Consider the following 24,328-nt stretch of genomic DNA (forward strand, 5'->3'; position numbering starts at 1 on the left):
TATCAATCCGAGGTGGTTTCAAATGAATTGTGTTTTTAGATGATTAAACGCTGATGGTAATATGGTGGAATATAAAAGGTTCTCCGGTAATGATAAAAGAGCACGCATAAATATCAAGGTTATAATAAGGTTGTTTCGAATGAAAAGTCGAAGTTATCTTGCTGGAGCTGTGACAAAATTCGCTACTTTGAAAAGAGATTATCAAGTTATTTTGGGTAATAATAACACTAAGGAATTAGCACAACTATGTGTTAAACGTTTACTCAATTTCTGAGTGTTTTCAGGTGCATAACTATATGCATCAATCTTTTCTCCCGTAGATGAAGTGCGGTTGGTGTATCTTCTCGATTGAGGTGTTTTCAAGAATCATGAAAGGTTTGAACGCAAATTGTGATCATCAGGATACAAATGAGGTTTGAGATGAAATCAAGTGGCAAACTTGAAGAATTGTTTAGTTTCATATATTATAATCAATATTTTAATTCATTTTTAATTGTCCAATGTTATTAGTCCACAGTCGATAGTCCATTGTTGATAGTCTAATAATTCATATATAGTTTAATATATAATATTCGAATTAATTAATATGTATCGCGACCCGTATACGTCTCAGACTCGATCACAACTCAAACTATATACATTATTGTAGAATCAACCTCAACCCTGTATAGCTAACTCCAACATTACTGCATATAGAGTGTCTATGGTTATTCCAAATAATATATATAGATGTGTCGGTATGATATGTCAAAACCTTGTATACGTGTCCCGATATTTAAAGTGCGTAAAATAAATAACAGAAATTAAATAACAATAAATAAAGTGCGTAAAGTAAATAACAGAAATTAAATGACGATAAATAAAATTGCGAGAATGTAAATTGCGATAATTAAATTGTGATAATATAAAATGTAATCAGTTAGCTAGGAACAATTAGCTAGGAACAGTTAGAGTGGACTCTTAACAAAATTTCTCATAGTTAATTTGTTTGTTTCTAACAAATTTTATTTCGTCAAATGTTTTCTTCATTATGCCACTTGTTGAATTCTGATAAATCAAAATCCAAATATGAAATTGGATGAATATGGTTATTCTGTGGTGAACGGATTTATATATCGGTTGATGTAAGTAGGATAGTAAACGACTGTTGAATCAGCTTCGAAGAATGTACGTTGTAACTTATTAATGTGAAATCTGAATATTCCTCGGGTATTACCTACCCGTTAAAATATTTTCACAGTTAGCACTTTGTACGAAAGAATTTTTAATTATAATCTTTATGAAAACATATATACATATATATTTTCTTCAGATGTAATCATGGATTCATTGGGTTAATGATATTAAACTCATTTGGTTTACGGCTAGAACTAGAGTACATAATCTAAAACATTTAGAAATTACATATCCATTATGTCGTACGAAGATAAATGTTGTAGAACGTCATATAGAACGATGATTATGCTCGAGGTACAGAATGAGATGTTGAGACATGGATTGTTGATGGTACTGGCTGTTACTGATGGTACTGTTGGTGCCGGTGGTGTTGCTGAAGCTGGTAAATTTTGCACCATATTCTCCAAATTGATTACTCGAGCGCGAAGTTCGTTGACTTCTTCTATTATTCCGGGATGATTGTCGGTCGGAACGAGCGAATAAATAAGGTTTAGAATTTTAGATAGAATATAATCTTGACGGGATATTTTGGAAATGAGAGAGAAAATAGTATTACAAACAGGTTCGCCGGTAAGTGCTTCAGGTTCATCGCCAAGAGGTAAATTCGGTTGGTGGAAGGGATCGCCTTCTTTGCGTCTCCATTGATTAAGTCGACTACGAACCCATCAGATGAATTGGGAATGAATGATTGGTTGAGTCATTCTGGTGACGCTGATAGGTGAAACTCCATATCAGAATAGCTGTCGTAATCCGAGGAATTCTAATTGGTTGAGGGATTCATCTCGTACGATCAAGTGAAGGATTTTCGATAAGAAATAGATTATAGGATGTAGATTAGTACCCTGCAATACATAATTTACATATGCATATATAATACTAAAATCCCATAATTTACGGAGGAATCTATGGAAGCTGTCAGGCAAAGGTAACAATAACAGATACGCTAAGATATGAATTTATCTATACACTGTCTATGCAATAGAGGCAGTAAGACATGTCTAGACTTTAAGGATGATAAGCAATTAATTTTCGACACTAAATGATAAGCAAAACTTTTAACATGCAGACACGGTCGAAGTCCAGACTCACTAATGCATCCTAACGACTATCAGTTACACTCACTAACGCAAGACCTGGTTCGCTAAGACCACCGCTCTGATACCAACTGTGAAGACCCATCCTAATCCATCCGGACGAAGTCACCAACAACTGGTTCCATTGCGATGATCGACTCCAAATACTGTCTTTAATATGAGCAAATGCACAGCGGAAGATTTCTTTCATACCTGAGAATAAACATGCTTTCAAGTGTCAACCAAAAGGTTGGTGAGTTCATAAGTTTATCATAAAATAATAAAATTCATCATTTTAATAGACCACAAGATTTAAATCCTACATGGTACAAATGGGCCCGAATCCTATACCCACCTGTAATGCACATGCGATATCTTTTAAATACAGTACACCTTTCTCGTGTACGAAACCATTTTTCATAAATCTTAGTAACCGTACACATATCTCGTGCACAAAAACTAATACACATAACCTGTGCATAAAAATCATTCTCTCGATACATAACATTCACATCACTTGGTGGCAATTTGTAGTGACCCGAACTTTTCCATGTTTATATATAATAATTGAGATTGATATTTACATGATTAAATGTTTCCAACATGTTAAGCAATCAAACTTGTTAAGACTTGATTAATTGAAATATGTTTCATATAGACAATTGACCACCCAAGTTGACCGGTGATTCACGAACGTTAAAACTTGTAAAAACTATATGATGACATATATATGGATATATATATAGTTAACATGATACTATGATAAGTAAACATATCATTAAGTATATTAACAATGAACTACATATGTAAAAACAAGACTACTAACTTAATGATTTTTAAACGAGACATATATGTAACGATTATCGTTGTAAAGACATTTAATGTATATATATCATATTAAGAGATATTCATACATGATAATATCATGATAATATAAAAATTTAAAATCTCATTTGATATTATAAACATTGGGTTAACAACATTTAACAAGATCGTTAACCTAAAGGTTTCAAAACAACACTTACATGTAATGACTAACGATGACTTAACGACTCAGTTAAAATGTATATACATGTAGTGTTTTAATATGTATTTATACACTTTTGAAAGACTTCAATACACTTATCAAAATACTTCTACTTAACAAAAATGCTTAAAATTACATCCTCGTTCAGTTTCATCAACAATTCTACTCGTATGCACCCGTATTCGTACTCGTACAATACACAGCTTTTAGATGTATGTACTATTGGTATATACACTCCAATGATCAGCTCTTAGCAGCCCATGTGAGTCACCTAACACATGTGGGAACCATCATTTGGCAACTAGCATGAAATATCTCATAAAATTACAAAAATATGAGTAATCATTCATGACTTATTTACATGAAAACAAAATTACATATCCTTTATATCTAATCCATACAACAACGACCAAAAACACCTACAAACACTTTCATTCTTCAATTTTCTTCATCTAATTGATCTCTCTCAAGTTCTATCTTCAAGTTCTAAGTGTTCTTCATAAATTCCAAAAGTTCTAGTTACATAAAATCAAGAATACTTTCAAGTTTGCTAGCTCACTTCCAATCTTGTAAGGTGATCATCCAACCTCAAGAAATCTTTGTTTCTTACAGTAGGTTATCATTCTAATACAAGGTAATAATCATATTAAAACTTTGGTTCAATTTCTATAACTATAACAATCTTATTTCAAGTGATGATCTTACTTGAACTTGTTTTCGTGTCATGATTCTGCTTCAAGAACTTCGAGCCATCCAAGGATCCGTTGAAGCTAGATCCATTTTTTCTCTTTTCCAGTAGGTTTATCCAAGGAACTTAAGGTAGTAATGATGTTCATAACATCATTCGATTCATACATATAAAGCTATCTTATTCGAAGGTTTAAACTTGTAATTACTATAACATAGTTTAGTTAATTCTAAACTTGTTCGCAAACAAAAGTTAATCCTTCTAACTTGACTTTTAAAATCAACTAAACACATGTTCTATATCTATATGATATGCTAACTTAATGATTTAAAACCTGAAAACACGAAAAACACCGTAAAACCGGATTTACGCTGTCGTAGTAACACCGCGGGCTGTTTTGGGTTAGTTAATTAAAAACTATGATAAACTTTGATTTAAAAGTTGTTATTCTGAGAAAATGATTTTTATTATGAACATGAAACTATATCCAAAAATTATGGTTAAACTCAAAGTGGAAGTATGTTTTCTAAAAATGGTCATCTAGACGTCGTTCTTTCGACTGAAATGACTACCTTTACAAAAATGACTTGTAACTTATTTTTCCGACTATAAACCTATACTTTTCTGTTTAGATTCATAAAATAGAGTTCAATATGAAACCATAGCAATTCGATTCACTCAAAACGGATTTAAAATGAAGAAGTTATGGGTAAAACAAGATTGGATAATTTTTCTCATTTTAGCTACGTGAAAATTGGTAACAAATCTATTCCAACCATAACTTAATCAACTTGTATTGTATATTATGTAATCTTGAGATACCATAGACACGTATACAATGTTTCGACCTATCATGTCGACACATCTATATATATTTCGGAACAACCATAGACACTCTATATGTGAATGTTGGAGTTAGCTATACAGGGTTGAGGTTGATTCCAAAATATATATAGTTTGAGTTGTGATCAATACTGAGATACGTATACACTGGGTCGTGGATTGATTCAAGATAATATTTATCGATTTATTTCTGTACATCTAACTGTGGACAACTAGTTGTAGGTTACTAACGAGGACAGCTGACTTAATAAACTTAAAACATCAAAATATATTAAAAGTGTTGTAAATATATTTTGAACATACTTTGATATATATGTATATATTGTTATAGGTTCGTGAATCAACCAGTGGCCAAGTCTTACTTCCCGACGAAGTAAAATCTGTGAAAGTGAGTTATAGTCCCACTTTTAAAATCTAATATTTTTGAGATGAGAATACATGCAGGTTTTATAAATGAATTACAAAATAGACACAAGTACGTGAAACTACATTCTATAGTTGAATTATCGAAATCGAATATGCCCCTTTTTATTAAGTCTGGTAATCTAAGAATTAGGGAACAGACACCCTAATTGACGCGAATCCTAAAGATAGATCTATTGGGCCTAACAAACCCCATCCAAAGTACCGGATGCTTTAGTACTTCGAAATTTATATCATATCCGAAGGGTGTCCCGGAATGATGGGGATATTCTTATATATGCATCTTGTTAATGTCGGTTACCAGGTATTCACCATATGAATGATTTTTATCTCTATGTATGGGATGTGTATTGAAATATGAAATCTTGTGGTCTATTATTATGATTTGATATATATAGGTTAAACCTATAACTCACCAACATTTTTGTTGACGTTTTAAGCATATTTATTCTCAGGTGATTATTAAGAGCTTCCGCTGTCGCATACTTAAATAAGGACGAGATTTGGAGTCCATGCTTGTATGATATTGTGTAAAAACTGCATTCAAGAAACTTATTTTGTTGTAACATATTTGTATTGTAAACCATTATGTAATGGTCGTGTGTAAACAGGATATTTTAGATTATCATTATTTGATAATCTACGTAAAGCTTTTTAAACCTTTATTGATGAAATAAAGGTTATGGTTTGTTTTAAAATGAATGCAGTCTTTGAAAAACGTCTCATATAGAGGTCAAAACCTCGCAACGAAATCAATTAATATGGAACGTTTTTAATCAATAAGAACGGGACATTTCAGTTGGTATCAGAGCGTTGGTCTTAGAGAACCAGAAAATTTGCATTAGTGTGTCTTATCGAGTTTGTTAGGATGCATTAGTGAGTCTGGACTTCGACCGTGTTTTCTTTAAAAATGATTGCTTAACATTTTTGTTGGAAACTATATATTTTTAACATATGAATATTATGTGATATATTAATCTCTTATCGTGTTTGATATTATGTGATAGATGTCTACCTCTAGAACAAGTCCCATTGACTCACCTAATAATAATGAAGAGTCAAATGTAAATTGGAATGATTCGTGGACTGATTCACAAGTTCCCGAAGAGGAACCGGAAGAAGAGTCGGAACCGGAAGAAGAATCGGAACCGGAAGAAGAATCGGAACCGGAAGAAGAAATAGAACCGGTGGGGGAAATAATAAAACGGTTAAGTAAAAGAGAATCCTCAACCAACCGACCAAGGTTAATTATGGTCAATGGTGTTTCCGCCAAGGAAGCAAAATATTGGGAGGATTACCAATTCTCCGATGAATCGGATTCCGACGAGAATTCCGATGATGTTATAGAAATTACCCCAACTGAATTTAAAAAGGCAAAAGAAAATAATAAGGGAAAGGGCATAAAAATAGAGAAATCTAATTCCAACCCCGATGAACTTTATATGTATCGTCAACCCCCGAAGTCCTTAAGTTGTAACAATGACCCGGGAACCTCTAAACCACCAGGTTTTTCTAAACCAATGTGGATAACGACGGATCGTATTAGGGGAACATCATATATCCCTAGAAACTTGGCAAAACGAACCAAAACCGAACAAGAAGAAACGAGCGAGTCGGAATAAGATAGTTATATTCGTGTGGTGTAATATATGTAATATAGTGTGCTTATGCTTTATGATATATGTAAAAATTGCTTGTATTAATAAGTATTTTTTTTATGAATCTAACTCTTGTCTATTTTACAGTATAAAAACACAAAATGGATAGACAACCTAATATTTTAAGAGACCTACCCGGAGACATGATTGATGAAATCTTGTCTAGAGTCGGTCAGAATTCCTCGGCACAACTATTTAAGGCGAGATCAGTTTGTAAGACATTCGAAGAACGTTCCAAGAATGCCTTGGTTTATAAAAGGCTTTCATTCGGAAGATGGGGAATATCACATTGGGAAATCCATAAGTTACGATGTGTTTACTTTGACGCATATATTGCGGGGAACCCAAATGCTATTTTACGCAACGGGTTAAGAAATTATTTTGACTCAGTATATCCGAATATAGGACTTCGTGATTTAGAAAAAGCGGCTAACATGCAACATAAAGAAGCATGTTATGCTTATGGGTTAGTAATGTTCGCTTCTCACCAAAGTGAGAACAAGAACATCGGGCTACAACTATTAAACAAAACGTTCCCACAAGTGACGGAGTCGGTAATTGGGGTAAGAAATGAGGTTTTTAGGTTATTACGAGACTGTTGGTCATTACGTAACCCTCGTCCCTTTGATGACGTTACAACATGCTGTCTTATCAACGGCCATAATGGTTATGTTCCACAAGACCAAGGATGGGAAGTAGTCCTAGTAAAACCAGAATGCATGACTTGTTTCTGGACGTATGAATTACGTGTCTTTATTGCCTTTGCTGAACGACTTGTGTACTAGCTAGAATTATCTTCACAACTATCTTGTATCAAAGTTATTGTGTGCTATATTTCATGCTTTATGTAAAATAAGCGGTATTGTAAGTTTGTAAAATATTGTATAAAAGTTTGAACGCGAAATATTATTACAATCAGTTTTTCATATAGAATTGTAGTAGTTGAATTGTATATTAGCTACTAAGTATGAACTTAACGGGTAGGTACTACCCGAATTTAAACTTATAAAACGCTAATATGAAGAAAAAGCTTTTATAAATGAGTTCATATTATGCTACGAAATACTATTAACTACTCTTAATATTCTGTATGATTAACTTGTTCCATTTGACTATTTTGAAGGAAATGGCACCGACTACTCGACACACCGTGAATATGAATGAAGAGGAATTCCGTACTTTTCTAGCTTCAAACATAGCCGCAGTACAGGCTGCGCTACATACCAACAATAACCTTGGATCTGGCAGTACAGGAAATCGTGTAGGATGCACCTACAAAGAATTCACTGCCTGCAAACCTTTGGAATTTGATTGAACCGAAGGACCGATCGGATTGAAACGGTGGACCGAGAAGGTCGAATCGGTGTTTGCCATAAGTAAGTGTACTGAAGAGGACAAAGTGAAGTACGCTACGCATACCTTCACAGGTTTTGCGTTAACATGGTGGAATACCTATCTAGAGCAAGTGGGACAAGACGATGCGTACGCACTACCGTGGTCAGCATTCAAGCACTTGATGAACGAGAAGTACCGTCCCAGAACCGAGGTCAATAAGCTCAAGACAGAACTTAGAGGGTTACGAACCCAAGGATTTGATATTACCACGTACGAAAGACGATTCACAGAATTGTGCCTATTGTGTCCGGGAGCATTCGAAGATGAGGAAGAGAAGATCGACGCGTTTGTGAAAGGATTACCGGAAAGAATCCAAGAAGATATAAGTTCACACGAGCCCGCCTCCATACAACAGGCATGTAGAATGGCTCACAAACTAGTGAACCAGATTGAAGAAAGAATTAAAGAACAGACTGCTGAAGAGGCCAATGTGAAGCAAGTCAAAAGAAAGTGGGAGGAAAATGGTGATAAGAATCACCAATACAACAACAACAGCAATTACAACAATAATCGCAACAATTATCCCAACAATCGCAACATCAATCGCAACTACAACAAACGGCCCACCAACAACAACAACAACAACAACAACAGCAACAGCAACTACAACAATCATCCCAACAACAATAATAACCGCAACAACAACAACAATCAGAAGCAGCTATGCCAAAGGTGTGAAAAGTATCACTCGGGGTTCTGCACCAAATTTTGCAACAAGTGTAAAAGAAATGGTCATAGCGCGGCGAAGTGTGAGGTCTACGGACCAGGGGTTAATAGAACGAAAGGAACAAATGGTGTCGGAATGAGTAATGGCGGAGCAAGTAGTGTCGGAGCAAGTTATGCCAATGTAGTTTGTTATAAATGTGGAAAACCGGGCCACATTATTAGAAATTGCCCGAACCAGGAGAACACGAATGGACAAGGCCGCGGAAGAGTTTTCAATATTAATGCGGCAGAGGCACAGGAAGACCCAGAGCTTGTTACGGGTACGTTTCTTATTAACAATAAATCTGCTTACGTTTTATTTGATTCGGGTGCGGATAGAAGCTATATGAGTAGAGATTTTTGTGCTAAATTAAGTTGTCCATTGATGCCTTTGGATAGTAAATTTTTACTCGAATTAGCAAATGGTAAATTAATTTTAGCAGATAATATATGTCGGAATCGAGAAATTAAACTGGTTAGCGAAACATTTAAGATTGATTTGATACCAGTAGAGTTAGGGAGTTTTGATGTGATAATCGGTATGGACTGGTTGAAAGAAGTGAAAGCAGAGATCGTTTGTTACAAAAATGCAATTCGCATTATACGAGAAAAAGGAAAACCCTTAATGGTGTACGGAGAAAAGGGCAACACGAAGCTACATATTATTAGTAATTTGAAGGCACAAAAACTAATAAGAAAAGGTTGCTATGCTGTTCTAGCACACGTCGAGAAAGTAAAAACTGAAGAAAAGAGCATCAATGATGTTCCCATTGCAAAAGAATTTCCCGATGTATTTCCAAAAGAATTACCGGGATTACCCCCACATCGATCCGTTGAATTTCTAATAGATCTTGTACCAGGAGCTGCACCAATAGCTCGTGCTCCTTACAGACTCGCACCCAGCGAGATGAAAGAACTGCAAAGCCAATTACAAGAACTTTTAGAGCGTGGTTTCATTCGTCCAAGCACATCACCGTGGGGAGCTCCTGTTTTGTTTGTCAAGAAGAAAGATGGTACATTCAAATTGTGTATCGACTACCGAGAGTTGAACAAACTTACCATCAAGAACCGCTACCCACTACCGAGAATCGACGACTTATTTGATCAACTACAAGGCTCGTCTGTTTATTCAAAGATTGACTTACGTTTCGGGTATCATCAAATGCGGGTGAAAGAAGATGATATTCCAAAGACTGCTTTCAGAACACGTTACGGTCATTACGAGTTTATGGTCATGCCGTTTGGTTTAACTAATGCACCAGCTGTGTTCATGGATCTTATGAACCGAGTGTGTGGACCATACCTTGACAAGTTTGTCATTGTTTTCATTGATGACATACTTATTTACTCAAAGAATGACCAAGAACACGGTGAACATTTGAGAAAGGTGTTAGAAGTATTGAGGAAGGAAGAATTGTACGCTAAGTTTTCAAAATGTGCATTTTGGTTGGAAGAAGTTCAATTCCTCGGTCACATAGTGAACAAAGAAGGTATTAAGGTGGATCCGGCAAAGATAGAAACTGTTGAAAAGTGGGAAACCCCGAAAACTCCGAAACACATACGCCATTTTTTAGGACTAGCTGGTTACTACAGAAGGTTCATCCAAGACTTTTCCAGAATAGCAAAACCCTTGACTGCATTAACGCATAAAGGGAAGAAATTTAAATGGAATGATGAACAAGAGAAAGCGTTTCAGTTATTGAAGAAAAAGCTAACTACGGCACCTATATTGTCATTACCTGAAGGGAATGATGATTTTGTGATCTATTGTGACGCATCAAAGAAAGGTCTCGGTTGTGTATTAATGCAACGAACGAAGGTGATTGCTTATGCGTCTAGACAATTGAAGATTCACGAACAAAATTATACGACGCATGATTTGGAATTAGGCGCGGTTGTTTTTGCATTAAAGACTTGGAGGCACTACTTATATGGGGTCAAAAGTATTATATATACCGACCACAAAAGTCTTCAACACATATTTAATCAGAAACAACTGAATATGAGGCAGCGTAGGTGGATTGAATTATTGAATGATTACGACTTTGAGATTCGTTACCACCCGGGGAAGGCAAATGTGGTAGCCGATGCCTTGAGCAGGAAGGACAGAGAACCCATTCGAGTAAAATCTATGAATATAATGATTCATAATAACCTTACTACTCAAATAAAGGAGGCGCAACAAGGAGTTTTAAAAGAGGGAAATTTAAAGGATGAAATACCCAAAGGATCGGAGAAGCATCTTAATATTCGGGAAGATGGAACCCGGTATAGGGCTGAAAGGATTTGGGTACCAAAATTTGGAGATATGAGAGAAATGGTACTTAGAGAAGCTCATAAAACCAGATACTCAATACATCCTGGAACGGGGAAGATGTACAAGGATCTCAAGAAACATTTTTGGTGGCCGGGTATGAAAGCCGATGTTGCTAAATACGTAGGAGAATGTTTGACGTGTTCTAAGGTCAAAGCTGAGCATCATAAACCATCAAGTCTACTTCAACAACCCGAAATCCCGGAATGGAAATGGGAAAACATTACCATGGATTTCATCACTAAATTGCCAAGGACTGCAAGTGGTTTTGATACTATTTGGGTAATAGTTGATCGTCTCACCAAATCAGCACACTTCCTGCCAATAAGAGAAGATGACAAGATGGAGAAGTTAGCACGACTGTATTTGAAGGAAGTCGTCTCCAGACATGGAATACCAATCTCTATTATCTCTGATAGGGATGGCAGATTTATTTCAAGATTCTGGCAGACATTACAGCAAGCATTAGGAACTCGTCTAGACATGAGTACTGCCTATCATCCACAAACTGATGGGTAGAGCGAAAGGACGATACAAATGCTTGAAGACATGCTACGAGCATGTGTTATTGATTTCGGAAACAGTTGGGATCGACATCTACCGTTAGCAGAATTTTCCTACAACAACAGCTACCATTCAAGCATTGAGATGGCGCCGTTTGAAGCACTTTATGGTAGAAAGTGCAGGTCTCCGATTTGTTGGAGTGAAGTGGGGGATAGACAGATTACGGGTCCGGAGATTATACAAGAAACTACCGAGGAGATCATCCAAATTCAACAACGGTTGAAAACCGCCCAAAGTCGACAAAAGAGCTACGCTGACATTAAAAGAAAAGATATAGAATTTGAAATTGGAGAGATGGTCATGCTTAAAGTTGCACCTTGGAAAGGCGTTGTTCGATTTGGCAAACGAGAGAAATTAAATCCAAGGTATATTGGACCATTCAAGATTATTGATCGTGTCGGACCAGTAGCTTACCGACTTGAGTTACCTCAACAACTCGTGGCTGCACATAACACTTTCCACGTCTCGAATTTGAAGAAATGTTTTGCTAGAAGATCTCACTATTCCGTTAGATGAAATCCAAATCAACGAAAAACTTCAATTCATAGAAGAACCCGTCGAAATAATGGATCGTGAGGTTAAAAGACTTAAGCAAAACAAGATACTAATTGTTAAGGTTCGATGGAATGCTCGTAGAGGACCCGAGTTCACCTGGGAGCGTGAAGATCAGATGAAGAAGAAATACCCGCATCTATTTCCAGAAGATTCGTCAACACCTTCAACAGCTTAAAATTTCGGGACGAAATTTATTTAACGGGTAGGTACTGTAGTGACCCGAACTTTTCCATATTTATATATAATAATTGAGATTGATATTTACATGATTAAATGTTTCCAACATGTTAAGCAATCAAACTTGTTAAGACTTGATTAATTGAAATATGTTTCACATAGACAATTGACCACCCAAGTTGACCGGTGATTCACGAACGTTAAAACTTGTAAAAACTATATGATGACATATATATGGATATATATATATAGTTAACATGATACTATGATAAGTAAACATATCATTAAGTATATTAACAATGAACTACATATGTAAAAACAAGACTACTAACTTAATGATTTTTAAACGAGACATATATGTAACGATTATCGTTGTAAAGACATTTAATGTATATATATCATATTAAGAGATATTCATACATGATAATATCATGATAATATAATAATTTAAAATCTCATTTGATATTATAAACATTGGGTTAACAACATTTAACAAGATCGTTAACCTAAAGGTTTCAAAACAACACTTACATGTAATGACTAACGATGACTTAACGACTCAGTTAAAATGTATATACATGTAGTGTTTTAATATGTATTTATACACTTTTGAAAGACTTCAATACACTTATCAAAATACTTCTACTTAACAAAAATGCTTACAATTACATTCTCGTTCAGTTTCATCAACAATTCTACTCGTATGCACCCGTATTCGTACTCGTACAATACACAGCTTTTAGATGTATGTACTATTGGTATATACACTCCAATGATCAGCTCTTAGCAGCCCATGTGAGTCACCTAACACATGTGGGAACCATCATTTGGCAACTAGCATGAAATATCTCATAAAATAACAAAAATATGAGTAATCATTCATGACTTATTTACATGAAAACAAAATTACATATCCTTTATATCTAATCCATACACCAACGACCAAAAACACCTACAAACACTTTCATTCTTCAATTTTATTCATCTAATTGATCTCTCTCAAGTTCTATCTTCAAGTTCTAAGTGTTCTTCATAAATTCCAAAAGTTCTAGTTACATAAAATCAAGAATACTTTCAAGTTTGCTACCTCACTTCCAATCTTGTAAGGTGATCATCCAACCTCAAGAAATCTTTGTTTCTTACAGTAGGTTATCATTCTAATACAAGGTAATAATCATATTAAAACTTTGTTCAATTTCTATAACTATAACAATCTTATTTCAAGTGATGATCTTACTTGAACTTGTTTTCGTGTCATGATTCTGCTTCAAGAACTTCGAGCCATCCAAGGATCCGTTGAAGCTAGATCCATTTTTTCTCTTTTCCAGTAGGTTTATCCAAGGAACTTAAGGTAGTAATGATGTTCATAACATCATTCGATTCATACATATAAAGCTATCTTATTCGAAGGTTTAAACTTGTAATTACTATAACATAGTTTAGTTAATTCTAAACTTGTTCGCAAACAAAAGTTAATCCTTCTAACTTGACTTTTAAAATCAACTAAACACATGTTCTATATCTATATGATATGCTAACTTAATGATTTAAAACCTGAAAACACGAAAAACACCGTAAAACCGGATTTACGCCGTCATAGTAACACCGCGGGCTGTTTTGGGTTAGTTAATTAAAAACTATGATAAACTTTGATTTAAAAGTTGTTATTCTGAGAAAATGATTTTTATTATGAACATGAAACTATATCCAAAAATTATGGTTAAACTCAAAGTGGAAGTATGTTTTCTAAAAATGGTCATCTAGACGTCGTTCTTTCGACTGAAATGACTACCTTTACAAAAATGACTTGTAACTTATTTTTCCGACTATAAACCTATACTTTTCTGTTTAGATTCATAAAATAGAGTTCAATATGAAACCATAGCAATTCGATTCACTCAAAACGGATTTAAAATGAAGAAGTTATGGGTAAAACAAGATTGGATAATTTTTCTCATTTTAGCTACGTGAAAATTGGTAACAAATCTATTCCAACCATAACTTAATCAACTTGTATTGTATATTATGTAATCTTGAGATACCATAGACACGTATACAATGTTTCGACCTATCATGTCGACACATCTATATATATTTCGGAACAACCATAGACACTCTATATGTGAATGTTGGAGTTAGCTATACAGGGTTGAGGTTGATTCCAAAATATATATAGTTTGAGTTGTGATCAATACTGAGATACGTATACACTGGGTCGTGGATTGATTCAAGATAATATTTATCGATTTATTTCTGTACATCTAACTGTGGACAACTAGTTGTAGGTTACTAACGAGGACAGCTGACTTAATAAACTTAAAACATCAAAATATATTAAAAGTGTTGTAAATATATTTTGAACATACTTTGATATATATGTATATATTGTTATAGGTTCGTGAATCAACCAGTGGCCAAGTCTTACTTCTCGACGAAGTAAAATCTGTGAAAGTGAGTTATAGTCCCACTTTTAAAATCTAATATTTTTGGGATGAGAATACATGCAGGTTTTATAAATGAATTACAAAATAGACACAAGTACGTGAAACTACATTCTATGGTTGAATTATCGAAATCGAATATGCCCCTTTTTATTAAGTCTGGTAATCTAAGAATTAGGGAACAGACACCCTAATTGACGCGAATCCTAAAGATAGATCTATTGGGCCTAACAAACCCCATCCAAAGTACCGGATGCTTTAGTACTTCGAAATTTATATCATATCCGAAGGGTGTCCCGGAATGATGGGGATATTCTTATATATGCATCTTGTTAATGTCGGTTACCAGGTGTTCACCATATGAATGATTTTTATCTCTATGTATGGGATGTGTATTGAAATATGAAATCTTGTGGTCTATTATTATGATTTGATATATATAGGTTAAACCTATAACTCACCAACATTTTTGTTGACGTTTTAAGCATGTTTATTCTCAGGTGATTATTAAGAGCTTCCGCTGTCGCATACTTAAATAAGGACGAGATTTGGAGTCCATGCTTGTATGATATTGTGTAAAAACTGCATTCAAGAAACTTATTTTGTTGTAACATATTTGTATTGTAAACCATTATGTAATGGTCGTGTGTAAACAGGATATTTTAGATTATCATTATTTGATAATCTACGTAAAGCTTTTTAAACCTTTATTGATGAAATAAAGGTTATGGTTTGTTTTAAAATGAATGCAGTCTTTGAAAAACGTCTCATATAGAGGTCAAAACCTCGCAACGAAATCAATTAATATGGAACGTTTTTAATCAATAAGAACGGGACATTTCACAATTATCATGTCCACATAATTCAATGGTGGCAATTATCATGTCCACATAATTCAATGGTGGCAATTATCATGTCCACATAATTCAATGGTGGCAATTATCATGTCCACATAATTCAATAATAATTCGCAGAACTTCTGTCTGCATAATAATTCATTCGAGGAATGTTTTGCTTGTGTCTATCTCGTCAAACATTTATAAAAGCATTTCATGTATTCGTAGTTCAAAATATATTTCAAAAGCATTTAATAAAGCAGTTATAAAATCAGCGCATGTATTCTCAGTCCCAAAAATGTAAATAGTAAAAGGGAATCAAATGAACTCACCTAATGTATTTTGTAGTAAAAATACATATGACTACATTGAACAATGCAGGATTGGCCTCGGATTCACGAACCTATATCATTTGTGTATTCATTAATATATATATAATCGTAATCGAATAAATATATATATTATTATTAGTGATATAATTTTTATATTAATAACTTATATATATTTCATTATTAAATATATTCATTTTATATATAAAAATATTAATATAGTTAAGTTATGTATATTAAATATACTTTTATGTAATTACTCTTTTGGTTACAAAATACTAGATATAATAACACTAGAATAATTATAATGATAATAATAATTTTGATAATAATATTAGTCATTTTATTTGTAGAAATGATAATATCATAATTAAAATAAGGTAATAATAATAAATATATTAATAACAATGATAATAATATTTATAATTAGGTAGTAATAATGATAATAATATTAATTACACTAATAATCTTATTACTAATATTAGTAATATTAATAATTTCTTAAATACAACAATAAATAATAATAATAATAATAATAATAATAATAATAATAATAATAATAATAATAATAATAATAATAATAATAATAATAATAATAATAATAATAATAATAATAATAATAATAATAATAATAATAATGAAATAATACTAGTAAAATTACTACCTCACAAGAATAAGCTCCTAAAAAAATAATTGCCTTTGCCCGGGTTCGAACTCGAGACCTCTCGCTAAACAACCACCCTCCAAACCACTGAACCAAATCTATCTTGGTAATACACGTTTTTCAAATTATTAATATGTACGAAACCGGTTATCATAATTATCATAAATTCACCAACATCATTCTCGTATGTATTCATCAACATCGCTGTAACATTCCTCACTAACTCATCATTAATTATCACCACAGCCTTCATCATAATCACTATCATCATCATCATCATCATATTAATAGACTTATTATCATCAATGTCAAATCATCGTCTCCCATCATCAATAACGTTTATTATCATAATCACCACCATCGTTATCTATCTTCCATCATTAATCATCTTCATCGTGATCGTGTAAACAAAAGGATAAAATAACTGCAACTTGAACTAAACAGAAGTATGGCAACGAGGTATTCAGTTTGAATGGAAAATGAAGGAAAACATTACAGCAGCTCGTTTTAATAGTTTAATGGGTTCAATGGGTGTTTAGTTATGGTGTTAACGAAACGAACCAAAAACAATTTAGCAGCTTCGATTTGCAGTAGCCTTCGAATAGCAATAAATAATCGAGCAATTTGGGTTGTTAATATGGCCCAATTAGAAGTTGATCTCGGCCCACTGTAAAGCCCGATATCAATTTGTAGTTCAAAAATGAGTTGGCCCAAGAAAATAATCATCTAAGTCCAACCTAATATAAAGGCCTGCGGCCTAGTTACATATCAAAAAAAAAAAAATTCGCTTACAGAAGTAATATTATTAGCTAGAAAACCTTGGTCCACCATTTTCATGAATTAGCAAGTGGAACACATACTTTATAATTGTCGACAATCAAAACAAAAGGGCAGTTAAAAAAATTTCCTTCTTTACTAACATCATCATTCATCATCCATGCTCAATACATCACCATCATTATCATCATTCAAAAGCAACAAAACAATGACGGTAGCAAGATGATCTCTTGGTTCCTCGAGTGATAACAGGATCACAAATAAAACAAAGGTGATTGCAAGGGTGGTGTCTTTGGGTGATCCTTACTCGACAGGAGATAGTAATAGTAATCGTGGTTTGTGGTTGTGATTTGGTTTAAATATGAAACAGAAAGATTGTAGCAGCCGTAGCAGACGAGAGATAGATAGGTGTTTTCGTCACTTGTAGTTTAATTAGACGAACAATGTATGACAAGTTGGTGAGGGTGGTTTGTGTTGACTCGAAACAAAAACAGAATTTAAAACTTTAGCGAACACCATCCAAGGTGGTGTTGTTGGGTTTAGTCGATTTATGACATGAGTAGAATTCGAGCATCACCCAATGGTTCTTGGTTTTTGAGTGATGATAGTACATACAACAAGAAGATGATGGTGATGAGGGTTGTTAACGGTTCTCGGTTACTAGGAAAGAAAACGAGAGATAGAGAGAAGAGAAGAGAGAAGGTGGTGTCTCAATTGAAGTGGATGTTGGGTGGTGATGTAGTTCGACATGAAACAGGAACATGGTGCGTGGTTTAATGGTTTTTGATGAATGATAGGAAGGTGGTGACATGATGGTCTAGTGGTGGTTGAGTGGTGACTTGCAGCCGCGGAACCAAAGAATCAAACACAACAAGTTAACGGTTGTGGTGGTAGAGGATGAAAAAGATAACCGGGTGTTGGCTGGTTTCCACGGTGTTCGAAGGTGGTTGTTTAAGATGGTGGCGAAAAGTTTTGGAGGATGGTGATGAACTAGGCGGCCGGTAGCAAGAGATGAAGAAGGATGGTTATTTGTGGAAGGTGAAGAAGAAGGTGTCGATGGGTTGAGTGATGAAGTTCGTGATCGATTACGTATGTATATATATATATATATAGAGAGGATAAGAAGTTGATATATATATATATAAAATAATATTATACTAAAATATTTTATCAATCAAGAGACACACTATTTAAATCTCTCAATTTGCCACAGTATTACTAAAGGTAATATATATGTGTTCCTGTAATTTTGATTCCATATGTTTTCTTAGATGAATTCACGGACTTAATAAAGACAATAATATATTAAATTATTCAAACGAAATTAAAACTTGTGATGCATTAATCTTCGCCGGACTGAATTTCGTCCACTATTTGAAATCAGTGGCAGATAAAAGTCTTCAGAAAAAAAAATTATAAAATTTTAAATTAACTATATTTAATTATTTTGGTCATTATGGTATAAAATTCGATCATAAATTATTAAATAAAAATTACATTAATTATTTACTCCCAACCCCTAAGAAAAATATAAAAATTTTAAAATTAAATAAATAGTTCCTAATTATACTTTTAATAAGCCTATTGTTTATATAACTCATTTTCGAATCACCGTTTATTTTAAAATTACATAAGTTTGAATTTAACTTGTTTAATATCAATCGGAACATCAAACGAGTATTACAATCATTTAATATTTATTTTTAATATACTTTATTTATATATAGAGATATATTTTAAATAATAATTATTATAATATCCTATTTTTATTTTATTAATTTTTAATAACAATAACATATAATACTTCAAATTATATTTCGAATTATTATTTATATATACATACACACATATCTATTTACAATTAATTGTTCGTGAACCATCGAGAGTAGTCGAAGGTCAATTGAATATATGAAACAGTTCAAACTTTTTGAGACTCAACATTACAGACTTTGCTTATCATATCGAAATTATTTAAAGATAAGGTTTAAATTTGGTCGGAAATTCCCGGGTCGTCACATGACGCATTGCAGTAGACCACAAAATCTTCTGTTCCCTCTGGTAAAGCTAAAACCAGCGCTTGACATAACAACTGTTTGAGAGTCTGAAAAGCCTTTTTTTGTTCATCAGTCCATCGAAAGGCTACATCTTTTCTAGTTAACTTATTCAACGGACCTGCTATTTTAGAGAAGTCTTTGATAAATCGGCGGTAATAACCTGCTAAACCCAAAAAACTCTTAATTTCTGTTGGCGTTTTCGGTGAGTTCCAATTCATTACGACCTCTATCTTAGACTGATCTACTTTAATACCCTGTTCACAAATCACATGACCCAGAAACTGTACTTCCCACAACCAAAATTCACATTTGGAGAATTTAGCGTACAACTGTTCCTGTTTCAGAAGCTCTAACACCAACCTCAGATGCGTAGCATGATCTTTCTCGATTTTCGAATATATTAAGATATCATCTATGAAGACAATCACAAACTTGTTAAGATACTGACGACACACCCTGTTCATTAAATCCATAAACACTGCTGGCACGTTTGTTAACCCAAATGGCATAACTAAAAATTCATAATGACCATATCTAGTTCTGAACGCTGTTTTCGGTATATCGTTCTCTGCAACACGTACCTGATGATACCCTGAACGTAAATCATTCTTTGAAAAGTAGGAAGCACCCTGTAACTGATCAAATAAATCATCTATTCTCGGTAAGGGATACTTATTCTTTATTGTTCTCTTATTCAAATCACGGTAATCTATACACATACGAAGCGACCCATCTTTCTTTTTCACAAACAACACAGGAGCACCCCACGGTGAAGAACTTGGTCGAATAAACCCCTTATCTAACAATTCCTGAATCTGAGACATCATTTCTCGGATTTCTGATGGAGTTAATCTGTAAGGAGCTTTTACAACTGGCATAGCACCGGGAACCAAATCAATTTTATACTCTACTTCACGTACTGGAGGTAACCCTGGTAAATCATCTGGAAATACTTCGGGAAATTCTAACACAACGGGAATATCAGTCACCTGCTTCTTCTTTTTCTTAACATCAATCACGTAGGCTAAGAATGAATCACACCCTTTCGTTATTGCTTTCTGAGCTTTTATTATGGAAACCATAGGAAAGTTAAATCCACTGCACTCTCCCCTAGCTATCACTTGGGATCTGTCGGCCAAACGGAAAGAAATCATCTTCTTATCACAATTAATATTAGCCCTATTAGCTCTTAACCAATTCATACCTATGACTACATCAAAGCTAGGTATAGGCATCAACAAACAAGTTAAAGGGAAAGAATGGCCGTCGATTTCGATGGTAATTCCAGACACAGATGCTGTGCATGGAACCATTTTACCATCAGCTACTTCTATTCCCAAAGGCTCATCTAACATCCTAACAGGCAACTTCAACTTATCACAGAAGCCTAAGGACATAAAAGAACAATTTGCTCCAGAATCAAATAACACACGAGCTGGCAAGGAATTAACCAAGAACATACCTGTAATGAGGTCATCGGTAGCGGTTGCAGCATCTACCGTCATCTGAAATGCCCTTTCCTCTGCTGTTGGAGGATTCTTTCTTTTCTGCCCGGCAGTAGAAACAGAAGATCCCCCAGAAGTTACTGAACTCACCCCTGACCCTGCCCCAGAACCGGATCTTGTCGCAGATGGACAATTAGCAGATCTATACCCCTCTTGATGGCAACTCCAACAAACATTAGACTTAAATGAATAAGCTGTTGATTCATGACCTAACACTCCACATTTCAAACACCTTCTGGTCATTGGAGAACACGGACCAACATGGGTTGACTTGCAAACATTACACCACCCAGACTGAGTTGAACCTGACCCACTCATACCAGACTTACTTTTCTGTTTAAACCCACCTGACTTCTTACCATGAAATCCTGATTGCTTACTTGATTGCTGAACAGACTGACCACCCGATTGACTTTCTGATTTTCCTCCCAAAGATCCACTTTTTGAACTTTCTCTTTTCGCTGCCATGATATCACCTTCAGTAATCTTTGCCATCTCATGTGCCTGTGCTAATGTGGTTGCAAATCTCGCAACTGTTCTATATTCTGGCCTAATCCCCCGCATAAAATGCTGAATCTTATCCTTTTCAGTCGGTACCCACTGTTGAACAAACCTTAACTTCGATATTAAAATCTCTGAAAACCTCATCAATCATCATGTTTTCGGTCATTTTCATACTCAGAAACTCAGTTTTCAATCTTTCCATCTCATACTCAGAACAATACTGCTCACGAACCTTAACAGTAAATTGTTCCCAGGTAATTTGACTGATCTGTTCTTTAGGTAAATATGCAGTGATAGAGTCCCACCATTCCATTGCTTCACCTTTGAGAAGCCTACTAGCAAATAACACCATGGATTCTGGCTCACAAAAAACATGCTTCTAACGCCCTCTCCACTTCTCTTAGCCAATTGAGGGTCATCGTAGGGTTTGTGTGTCCGCTGTACTCAGGAGGTTTGCAGTCCTTAAACTTTTTATAGGTACACTTCCTTCTTGTCTCAGGGACTTGAAATGGGTACATCATTTGATTAGGAAAATTTTGGTTAAACGGAAATGGCATTTGATAGTTTTGATAGGTATTTTGTGGAAACTGTGATTGGGAACTGCCTCCGGCTTGATTATAAAGGTTTGAAGGAAAAGTTGTGTTTGACGCAGTGGTATTTGGGTTCCATTGCGCCTGTTCTTGTTCCAATTCCTTAATTTTCTCTTGAGCTTCTAGTAACCGACTTTGAAGTTCTATTACTTCTTGAGAAGTTTCTTCTTCTGAAGACACATGTCCATCTTTGTCAGGGGCTCTAAAAGTACCAGTTCCAGGGACAGTAGGGCCAGTAGCGGTTGCTTGATTATCTGCCATTACTGCACTACCACAACACTCACACCAAAGCTTAGTATAAATTCTGTTAGTACTAACAACTAACACATATCCTGTCCTAATACTCACTTAACCCATCCCCAGCATGTTATGTTTGACATGACTCTTCTAAGTTTGAGAACATGACATTTAGATCATAATGCGCATGCTGCCAAACTAAGCTCTGATACCAACTTGTGACACCGCTATTTTTTTTATAATAAATACGTGGCGGAAGCATAATATTAATTAAATACGATATCGACATTTGTACAAACCGATGTCACTTGTCATTAAAACAATTTACATATTAACAGGAAGAGACGTAAATACATTCTGTTTTCAAAAGTACATGGTTCATATTCTAAAAGACCACATCAGAGTTAACCCTGTCAAACATAACATCATCATGCCCGTCTTCTCCCAAAAGCACTATCTACAAAAGCTAACAACCTGCAGGGAGGAGATGGAGGGGAATTAGCACGAAGCTAAGTGAGTACGACTAACTACAGGCCATAGCATACATAAGTGTTATACTAATCATGTCACAATAGTCTAACACACAAACATCACCCAAGTGCCATCTACAGAGACTCTGGCGGCTCGGCCAAACCATTAACCACCAGCTGATCGGACTGGGGCTTACCAGAAGTTCCTCCACCACCGTATGTATATACATAATCCACACGCGACGGACGCGTCATTCACATATATATACACCACGGCTGTCTAGGCTACCACAGAGGAACCCAACCCGCAGGTTAATCTCTCCTACCGAGGCTACCACACAATAGGGATGCACCGGGCTCTAGCAGACAAGCATCAACTAACATGCAGTCATCACAAGTACTAACTAACCACAATAATAAGTATATCTAACAAGCATGGCAATCATAATATAACATGCTTCTATATACTATATTCTCCAGTTAGTCCCACTCACCGATTACCAGCAAACGAGAAGGTATTCAGCTATCTAATCACTGAACCTTCTCTTTCTCCTAAGAAAAACATATCGACAAGTTAGTTTCTGTTCGTTAACATCAAATAACACAATATATAAATTTTTGTCAGAAAAAGTATCCGCTAAAAATTTTTGCTTAACACTTATGCACTTTCAAAATTTACTTTCAAAATTTACATCCAGAACATCAAAATACAAACGGGCAGCATAACGGCTAAAAATCAACACTTAGGTAAAATATTCTACCCTGGACACTCAGTCGGTCGACTGACCCTTACAATCGGTCGACTGTCGACACATCCCAGTCGGTTGATTCATTTGGTAATACATCAATCGGCCGAAGGTAATTCTCAGTCTGTCGGTTCACTCAACAGTCGGTCGGTTCAACCCTCAGTCAGTCGACTATCGACCGACAGTCGGCCGAGTGTGTTCATCTTCATCAGAAACTGAACAAAGGCTACGGACTTCACGATAAAATCCTCAAATCTCGAACTAGAGCTCGTTTTAAACACCAAAATTGACCACAACTTGTTCACTACTTGTTATAGACTCAAAACCCACAACAATTTTACCATAACAACACTTAAATCACTTGTTTTGACACAAATTCAAGCTTTTTACAAAACTCACACAAAACTATGAATTTAACAACGAATTGAACACAAAAACACATGTTACTTACCTTGATAGACTCAGTAAACGATAACAAACACAATTCTAACACCAATTTGAGCTCAAGATCAATGCTTAAGGATTAGGGTTTGATGTATGATGAAGGTTAGGTACGGTTGGTGATATTTGGGAATAA

Source organism: Rutidosis leptorrhynchoides, chromosome 2, assembly GCF_046630445.1.
Source record: "Rutidosis leptorrhynchoides isolate AG116_Rl617_1_P2 chromosome 2, CSIRO_AGI_Rlap_v1, whole genome shotgun sequence".
NCBI lineage: Eukaryota > Viridiplantae > Streptophyta > Magnoliopsida > Asterales > Asteraceae > Rutidosis > Rutidosis leptorrhynchoides.